The sequence below is a fragment of the Fundulus heteroclitus genome, chromosome 1 (genome assembly GCF_011125445.2).
Source record: "Fundulus heteroclitus isolate FHET01 chromosome 1, MU-UCD_Fhet_4.1, whole genome shotgun sequence".
Classification (NCBI taxonomy): Eukaryota; Metazoa; Chordata; class Actinopteri; order Cyprinodontiformes; family Fundulidae; genus Fundulus; species Fundulus heteroclitus.
Window position 1 is genome coordinate 2,880,411 of NC_046361.1, and position 10,312 is coordinate 2,890,722.

Here is a 10,312-nt window from a genome sequence, read left to right on the forward strand (position 1 = left end):
GGGCTGTAGCGCAGTAAAAAGCAAGGAGGAGCGATCTGGAAGGTGTGCTTGTTCAAATTTTTTCAAAGCTCCTCACTGCAGCTTTAAAGCACTCGAACAATGCTTTAGCAGTATGGCTCAGGTAATTGTCCAGCTGGAAGGTGAACCTCTGTCCCAGTCTCAAATTTACACCTCTGTCACATGCAGACAGGTTCTGCTCAGTAATATCCCTCTACGTAGCACCACCCATCCTTTCCTCCATTCAGACCAGTGTCCCCATTCCTGCTGCAGAAAAACATCCCCATAGCATGATGCTGCCACCACCATGCTTCACTGTCAGGAAGGTGTTCTTGGGGTGGGGTGGGGGGGGGGGGGGGGTGCTGGGTTTGCGCCAGACAGTATTTTCTTTGGTGGCGGAAAAGTTCAATGTTAGTCTCATTTGACCAGAGCACCTTCCCCCGTACGTTTGGGGAGACATTTATGTGCCCTTGAGAAAATTCAAAACATACTTTCTTATTTTTAGCACTAAGTAATGACTTAGTGCTAAAAAGCTGGCTCTAACATAAAGCCCAGCTTTATGTTAGAGCCAGAGGGTACGGACTATTGTGGTCCTATGGACATATCTTGCAGTCTCTGCTGTGGAGCTCTGCAGCTCCTTCAGGATGACCTTTGGTCTCTATAGCCTCCCTTGATAATGCCCTCCTGGCCTGGTCTGGGAGTTCTGGTGGGCAGCCCTCTCAAGGGAAGCTTGTTGTGGTACCTTGTGCTTTCCCTAGATTATGATGATGATGATGATGATTATCTAATGGTTCTCTGAGGGGTATTCAGAGATTAGGATATTTTGTCTAAGCCCTCTCTGACTCAACAACTTTGTCCTTGACTTGACTGGAGAGCTTCTTGGTCTTCATGGTGTGATGCCTCTTACTTAGTGCTGCTGTAGCCTCTGGGGCTTATCAGAAAAGCTGTTTATGCTGATAGGTCATGTGACACTTAGACTGCACACAGGTGGCCTTCATCCCACTAATTATGGGACCTTTGAAGGTGATTGGTTGCACCAGAACCTCCTCAAGCCTTCATAAAAAAGGGGTGGATAGATATGCACACGCTAAGCTTATTTTCTTTTATTCTTTTTTTATATATTATTTCCTCATTTCATTTCACCAACTTAGACTATTTAGTGCAGATCCATTCCATTAAATAAGATAAAAACGTTTAAACTTCAGGTTAGAATGTAACAAAATAGGTCAAAAGGTCAACGGGGTGAATACTTTTGCAGGGCATTGCCTTTTCTATTATAGCCATATGGACCATTGTGAGTTCTCTTTTCATATTTTCATGATACAACAGGGCAGGGTAGTTCTGTTACTTACTGTAATCAGTAATTGCAGCTGTCTGTTTCCAGCAACGAAACCCAGATTTAGCAGAAATAAAACCCCAAAACAACCCCAATGCCACCTCAGCACAAACTCTTTGCTGAGCCTGAGGAACTACCAAACAAAATGTATCAATCTCTTTAAAGAGTTTGTTTCCTTGTTTAGAAAGTTACATTTCTGATCAAAAACTAGCAAAAACAAACAGCCGCAGCGTTGCTAAAATCTCAGTTTAGCTGTGGAGTAATACGTCTGTCTCTGTGTCACTGTCTGTTTTCTTCCCACTGTTCATTTTGATATCACCTGTCATAAAATTTAAGTAAATCACTCCATAGAGATGTGGTCAGAGACAGTATTTCAACTCTGTCCTTAAAGCCTGTGCTCTTCAATTCTTCCTTTTCACATTGAAATCATTCAGTTGTGGTCTATATAAAGTGGAACTGCAATACTTTGGTCCAAAATCCCTGTTAATTTACCCCACATTCTCCTTTTCTGAGGTGCGGCTGAGAGCAACTCATTTTGCTACTGTGTGTTTAAATCTAAAAAAGGCACTTAAGCAGCTCTGCTGCAAATATTGTGACCTAATTGTTCAAAAAAAGTAACAGAAAACGCAAAACTGAACGACACGACAAATATGACCCAAACAGACTATAAACATATCTATGCATTACCTAGACAGACTACATTCAACTTTTCTGCACTCCTACAGACTCCAAGTACACACAAAAATATGTAATTAAGGGATAAAAATTTGGATTTTGCATGATACATTCCCTTCAAACAGTGTCTATCTTCTGATATCATCCAGCAGAGTTAACAAACTGTCCTGTAAACGCTGTATTTACCTGCTTTATGCAGCTCTGCAGGTACTGATTATGAATCACCTGGTCGCGATTGTAAAATCTTCACAAACATGCTTGTTTTAAAAAAAAAAAACTGTTAATAATTTAAGTTGGTAATTTAAAAGGCCTTTTTGCAGGGATACAGAGATAAACTGACAGTTTTGCATAGCTAAACTGTCCCCCCAACAGCAATCCTCCACAAATAGTCTGATTTGAACAAGATTAAACATTTACTGAATGGGATTAAACATCCCTTTCAGTAAATTATGTCTCTCTGGGCTGGTTCTCTGGCTGTGGAAAACTAAATAGAACTTTTATAGAACCAGTAGAGAACTGTACACTAAACTAATGGAAAAGGGCTAAGTCAGGCAGTTTCAATACTGGCGCTACATCCAGTTCCTTGCTGATTCTATAAAAGAATCGGTTCAGTGTTTCGCAGCCAGAGAACTAACAGTCCCCATAAACATCTTACCCTTCGTTTCATGAATTTTGTTGCAGCATTGCATTGCAGGGAAAGACTTTAACCACAATATTATAACCATCTTGATTTCATTAAGACGTTTTAATCAACAAGCGGCGTTCGTCAATACTAACAATCCCAAATGGCGGCTTTCTCTGCTCAGTAGCAGCAGAGCCGCAAACAGGAAATTCACACAGTGCATCAAGAAGAATGTAATTAGACCAGCCTTACATGACGATATTAAAAGGTTGACTGTGTTTGGCAGCTGAGTCTGTAGTGCTGTTCAGAGAGTCACTTGCTGTAATTGCAGCCCTGTGTTGATTTTTGTTTAAAATAAGAAAGAACAAAACAAAACAAAATCTGGAGATTTAAACACGGCACTCTCAACATTTTAGTTGCACAGCCTGTCCCAGATCCTCAAGAAAGCGTCATGCAGCTGCTTTCACAGATAGAGCTCTCAGGCGAATTTATAAACTTCGTTTTCTGACTTCCTTCATGAATACTGTCAGTTATTTTAATACTTGAAACCGTGAGAATAACTCGTGCTTTGGCACTTTTTTTAAAGAGTGATCAAAAATGACTTTTTAGAAATAGCGTAAGCAATACAAGGAGCACTCACAAACACTGTTGGTTTTAACAGAGAATACTGGTATTATTCAGTACAGAAACATAACACATAACATGATACTTTGATCCTTTATATTTTAGATTAAACTTTAAACATTTCAGTGATTTCTTTTGGTATAGCAAGCCAATGTGAGACAACTGTATTATCATGCTACACAACACAAAAGCATCCATTTTTGTGTTAAAAATGTTTAGATTTCTTCCTGAAGATGCATAATGAAGATACTATTAAGTAGACTTATTTTATATTAATTTGTCAAATTACAATTTAAGTTATTTTTTTTCTTAAATCTGTATAATGCGGCATAATGAAATGGCTGCATCATTAAGATATTGTCCACAGTTCCAGAGTGCTACTGCCAGTACACCATTAATTATTTCTTACTCTGTTACTACATGATCTCAGTCTGCATGTAGCTTCACACTTCAGGCCAGTGAACACTCACCATGAAGTAAAAGCTAAATCAGTATTACAGAACTTTACTTGTGTTTGGACAGTTTTCCTTTTGTTTTGTTAAAGTTGTAAAATATATTCCACATCATGCTTAAGATGCCTTTTCATTTAGCTGAAATTCAGAGTGGTTCCACACCAATACGGTGCATTTAGAGGTGCATGTGTGAAATATTTTTTCTAATCATTAAAGTTACTGACAGCGATGGCCGTAAAATGGCAGTAAAAACACATGACCCCAGCATTTTTTTCTTCACCTGAAGTTTCAGTATTCAGAAAAACCGTACTGCAACGTTTCATCCTAATATTACTCTTAGCGGTCTGTCTGCAGTCCCTGCATAACCTGAATGCTTGCTACATAGGTACCAGTATCCAAATGATGGCTTTTCTACCATGTCTTCTGATAATCATGCACTGTTGTAGGCAACACCGCAAGTTCATTGATTTTATTTACCAGGAGTCTAAATTTGCATGATGGCAAAGGAAAAAATTTATTTAAACTTCCTGTTTTCTGCTTTTCTGTTTTTTTTTTTTGGTTTGTTCTACCCTTTTAATTGTCCTGTTCCTGGAATCGCTGGGCTATAGGAGGCTTGCCAATCGACCATGGCACTGACTTTCCCATTTTCTGCAGTTACAAATCTTAACAGGTGTAAATTTCCAGAGGTAGCATGGTCCAACCTGGCGTGCATTTTTTGCTACATTTTAAAAAACAGATACTGCACCAGCAGCCAACATGGCAAAGCTTTTTTAAACTAATGACTGGATAATTGCTGGATGTATATATATATATATATATATATATATATATATATATATATATATATATATATATATATATATATATATATATATACACACACACACAAAACATCTGTTGTCTTGTGACATAATGAGTGAGAAGTCAGTTTAGGTCTAATGCAAATGTCCTTAATTTCTGAATAACGGGTCTTTATTTACCCAAAAATAGCAGCAAATTAAATTAACTCACCAACCGTCCCTTATGTCACTAAACCATCACATAAACAGGGTTTTACTGTAAAGAGTATGAAATGGAAACAAAAAAATATATATCTATGTTTTGTTTATGTAACAAAAGTTAATCATCATCTGTGTTCCAGATGGCTTTTCTGCATGAATGACTGGGTCTTAAACTGCTAGAAAATATGCTACCACTGCCACTTCAGTCCTCTTTCATTTTATTGTGGATGTGAAACAAACCTGTCAAAAATTCCTGATGACAACGCTGGCAGTTTTACTTCTGCTATTTATTCTCTGAATTCCTTGGTTTGACAATATTAAATCAGGCAATCAGCTGGCTGCATCATTCTCAAAAACCAACCTCATCACAGCTGGACCTAAAGGCATGAGGATTTCTTCTGTAACAACGATCATGTATTTTTATTTTTATTTTTTGCATTTTTAAAGACAGAATGTTGGTAGATTGCACCTGATTAGCCTAGTTTTGCACAGTAATGTCAAGAAGGGTGGATTAGCACACCCATCTCCATTTAAATACAGGTTTACCCATCTATTTGGGTATGTAATACAATGAATACAAACACCAAAACTACAAAAACAAGGGTTTGTGTTGCTTCATTGTCTATTTTGTTCATTGTTTGTCAGTAAAGGTTTGCTTGGACTATATCTTAGTTAAGTAATTTCTTAATCCCAAGCACTGCATGCCAGATTTCCATATCCCGCATTTAAACTGCCTCTCCCAGCATTAAACAGTTCATGCCACAGTATAACTTTTCTGATACTATAAAACTTACAAGTCACAATGTAACTGCTGAAATAATTGACCTAAGCTCTCTAAATAATGTCAAATAGCTGCATAAAACCCCAGATTAATTTTCTTAGATAAGTGTATTTAAAACGTGAAGTAAGGTGAAAAAAAGCCTGTGATCATACTGTTTTAGCATCGTAAAATAACCCTGTTTCTTTCTTTCCTGCCTCAGAATTTGTAACTTGGAAGTTGGAAAGATGCCACAAACAACCTGAGACACAAATCAGAAAACCAGTGGGATTTGCTATTTGCTGTGCTCAGTGAACAAGCTCTATGGTTCCATTGCGACTCTGGCTAAAAGGGGAAAGCAGTCACGAAATCGGAAATTTCCCCACTGATCTGCATACCTTTGTACTGATGTGTGCGCGCTTCTGAATGCAACAGTGAATGTGGATGTTGTGCAAAGTGCTTTGAGCGGTCAGCATGACTAAAAAAGTGAAAAATTAAGTAAGAGTTCTGCCAGCCTTTTATGCAGTTGGACTTCTGAGAACCAGCAGAACGGCACCACAAGACTCTCACCAAACCCAGAAAATCGAGGGTGCTGCTGCAACATACGGGGTGCAGAACTCTTTTGCTTGGAGAGTAGGCGTCTGTTAACAAATTATCAGTGTTACCGATGCCATTTTCTAAACGATGTCTAACAACATAAAAAAAAGACAGATACTGTGTACTTAACCACATTTGAAGAAAGCTAGCCAGAATGTTGAAAATAGAGCGATACCATGTGTTCTAGCGTCTATTTTTGACCACGTTCGAACAAAATCAACATGCTTGAGATTGTTCTATTGTCTTTATTACTGAGTGAATACCATAACTCAAAGGCCAACTTTATAGTTTAGTACAAAATATGACAAAAGGATTTCCTTCAAAATATAGAATTTAGCCTGTTAAAAAGGTACATTTTCCTACACCTGATATTGATTTAAGGTTCTTGGATAGTGGTGGGGAAATCATCATATTGCAAAAGACAGAAAACAAGTTAGTGAAATTTAAGTTACTGACAACTGATATCAGCAATAAGACCACAACTGCACATGTTTACCTAATGCTGTGCTAGCTCAGAAAGCGAGTTAGTCCTGGGTACCTTCAGCTCCTCTGTGCACAGTGTGGACTCCTCTAACATCCTACCTTCTGACTGTTTCAGCGGGACATGGTAGCAAAGACTCTCTCAGGAGACAAGTGATTGGAATTATTCATAGTTGTGTCCTGCTTTGTGAGGAGATGTTTGGCCCAGATGGAGATGTTTTTCAGGGTGCTGCAATGAGGCAACAGCTTGCACATGTTTTCAATTGCCTAAGGCCACAACAACATCACCTGCCATCAGCCAAGCGAGTGAGGAAGTCTTTCTTATTTAGTCTCTTATCAACAGGAAAAGACTCTTTTTTTTTGTTTTTGCATCTCACTGGGGTTTCTTACATTCTTAATGCCTCTGGGGGTAAACGGCTACTACTGTCTTTTTGACTTTATTGAGTCATCAACTCCAAACTGCCAATCCTGTTACATTAAATGATTACGGCAAACAGAGCTGGACTGGTTATTGGGCATTGGTGTTGTGGTCTTGGGGCAGTTACATTTTTGTGTTATTATCCAAGAGGCTCATAACCATCTCATTTTCTGACACCAGCCAGATCCAATCACATCTCTTAAAACTGTTTTATAAATAAATGTGCAACGTTTGTCCACATTGTCCTATGGGTTTATCATTTTAATACCAATTTATGCACCCCATATTTATGACGATCATCTGCAGAGATCAGGTCTGACCAATTATGGTGGACCACCTGGACCAAAAATGCCTGGGCAAAATTTCTGTCCCATTCCAGCTCTGATGGCAAATATAATATTCATTCCATGCCCTCCTTGGTATTTGTACTTTGGGATAATGATAAGTCACCTATTTTTTTTTTTTTTTTTTTGCAAACCTGCAATATTTAATTTTAAAAACCCAAGAATTTCTAGCTTTACCAGAGGTAGTTTAAAAAAATAGATGATTCACGTAATTAGGTTTTCCAAAGTAATGCTTAATGAGCACCTTAAAAACAGGAATAATTATACAATTGTCAAGAATAATATAATAATAATAATACTAGTAATAAAAACTAGTATTAAATCATACATACCATATAAAATAATCCTGTTTAAAAGTTTGCCAAGTAATTTCAAGAAAGCACAGTGGAAAAATGCAAATAAGTAAGAGCCGGTCTGAGATTCTTACACAATGATAACCTTGAGAGAGAAAACCACAAAGTATTCCAACATTAATACAAATATTAAATAAAAAGCATATCCTGTATGACATGATCTGTTTGCTTTTATCCTAAATGTCACTGACCATTGTAAACTAACCTGGAATGCTTTGTTTCCAATGCTAGTGTCAGAAGTCATTGGAATGAAGTAAACGAAAACATTTCCAAGCTATTTGAACATTTAAAGAAATATGCTGGAGGATTTTTTGTGGATCAAAAAGTGAGTCCTAGAGATCACCATTAACATGCCACTGTAAAGGCGACATTTGTCTTATTAACCCATTTGCCCAATCTGTTTCAGGGCAGAGGTGGCCTACTGGTTAGAGCATTGTGCTTGTGTCCTGGAGATTCTGGGTTCAACTCTCACAGACTGCCACTCTGGGTCCCTGAGCAAGACCCTAAACCCCAGATTGCTCCGCAAAGTAGCAACCCGCTGCTCCCTAAGGGGATGGCTTAAATGCAGAGAATAAACTTCAATGAAATGAGCATTGTAATGACAATAAAGATAATTATTACTACTGTGTTCTACCATTTGATGTGATGCTGAAAAATTTTTTTGCAATTTGAAAGATTTCTACATTTGCTCCTTTTAATGATAATTTTTTTTAAAAGTATAAAACTTGAATAAATTATATGTAAGGGTTTTAGACTTCAATACCTTGTTAGCGTATGTACTCTTAGAGAAAAGCATAGGAAGCTTTACACTTTCTACAGTCATTTTAAACCCGATGAACAATATGAGGGAAAATCTAAACAGTTTGGAAATTGTGGATTTTGAAAATCTTGACATACATCCATGCTCATAACTGGCCCATGGCTAAATAGAAATGGAATTCAGCTCTGCTGACGCAGATGCTTTGCTTTCTCTGGTTCTTCTTTGCAGATGGGAAATGTATGGTTGCTTTTTTTTCCCCCTGACGATGCAGAATTTCTCTGGATTATTTGGAGCAGAGACTAAATGTGGAGCTAACGTTCAGAAGGAAACATAAAATGCAACCCCTGTTAGAGAAAATCACAAAATCTTCAACATATATTTGATTCACACAATGTTTTCCATTATGTGTTTGGCTTAAAATGAATCAGCTTTGTGCAGTTTGCTGTATAGTTGCATCAATTGCACTTTTTTCTTTTCTGTTTACGACATTAGGGGAAACACACAAGTTTGAAGACCTAGCTTCATTACTGCAAGACCTTAGTCACAAGCATGATGTAATTCTGGCACTTCTGTAGCTCCATAACCCACTTCGATTTTGTTATATATGTAGAAAAAAAAAAAAAAGCTTGACATACAGAACCTTTGTGGTCCCTGATTCTTAATCGAGTCGAAAATGTAAAAGGCAAAGTGAACAAAGCCTCCCGGTAAGAACACAGAACTGAAACTGGAGCGGTTTCTAGTTTTGCCTTTATCTAAAAATAACCAACACATGCAGCAGAGCACCAAGTCAGGAGTGGAAATTAATTGAGACACCCCCTATGCTTTATTGTGTTTGTCATAGAAGGAAATTATCAGCAGCGCTTGTATAGCTATCGCCTATCAGATCATAAAAGTTTACATCTCATTTGTGTACTGTAACTTCTGGAGGCGATGGCTGCCTCCACCTTCTAGTTCCTCTTTTGGAACTTAGCATCCTCTCAGTAAAAACACCATCTGTTCTTCCAGTTACAGTACAACAACACCTTTTATTCTTATATTAATTTGTCTTTTTTGTTGACGGTCTTGATCCTATACCCAACTGTCTTTCACGTCAGTTTCCTCTTTCTTCACACAAGCAAACTCAGGAGTGGACCCTTACCTCGCTTTAATCAGTCACTTGGAGTCACAGGCTATTCTCTGCACTTGTAGATGAACTTCAGGGTTCAGATGACGGTGTTAAGAATATTCCTCATTCCTCGCTCGGAGCTTCCATTCCTCCCTAACCCTGCGGGGTCAGGCTGCAGATGTGAACAGGGCGGCAGAGCGGCGGAACACTGGACTCAAAGGAGGAAGTTTGAGCTGTGCACATCTGAGCGGCTGTAAAGAGGAACCAGTAACACGTCAGCTGTGCACTTGGTTTCACTGGCTGAACAGACCATAGGTTTGCCTTTCTTCCTTTTTGTCAGTTGTTTCTTCTAGGTTACTCTGGTAGCATGTAGAAAAGAGGACAAATCCATGAACACTGAAGGCAGTATCCCAGTTAGGCTTTATTTTAGATCCACCTGGATTGGGCGGTTCCGTGAAAAACGGCTTCTCAGATGTGAGAGGGGCATTTGCATGGTGTGCTGGGAAGCTCTAACAGGTATTCAAATGATAGTTTGACAGCTATCATGCTGAAAGTGAGAGAGAGAAGGCAGGCAGAAGCAGGGTGTGTGTGTGTGTGTGGGGGGGGGAGGGAGTAGTGTGTGTGTGTGTGTGTGTGTGTGTGTGTGTGTGTGTGTGTGTGTGTGTGTGTGTGTGTGTGTGTGTGTGTGTGGGCGGTTCAGCCCCTGGGTCACAGCAGCAGCCTGGCACTAACACACAGACAGAGATGTAATCCTTAATCAAGAATCAGGATTAGTAACAAAGTTCCTTCTG

The 10,312-nt window shown here is 38.7% G+C and overlaps 1 protein-coding gene across 1 annotated transcript in view; it reads right to left on the bottom strand.

Annotated features, from left to right (window-relative positions):
* Nucleotides 1-9,917, bottom strand: part of hck (HCK proto-oncogene, Src family tyrosine kinase) — a 29,172-nt gene extending 19,255 nt beyond the window's left edge. The window contains exon 1 of the mRNA XM_036147044.1: nt 9,555-9,917. The gene's annotated coding sequence lies outside the window, so the exon portion shown is untranslated. The remainder of the gene's footprint in view (nt 1-9,554) is intronic.
* Between the last annotated feature and the right edge of the window lie 395 nt (nt 9,918-10,312).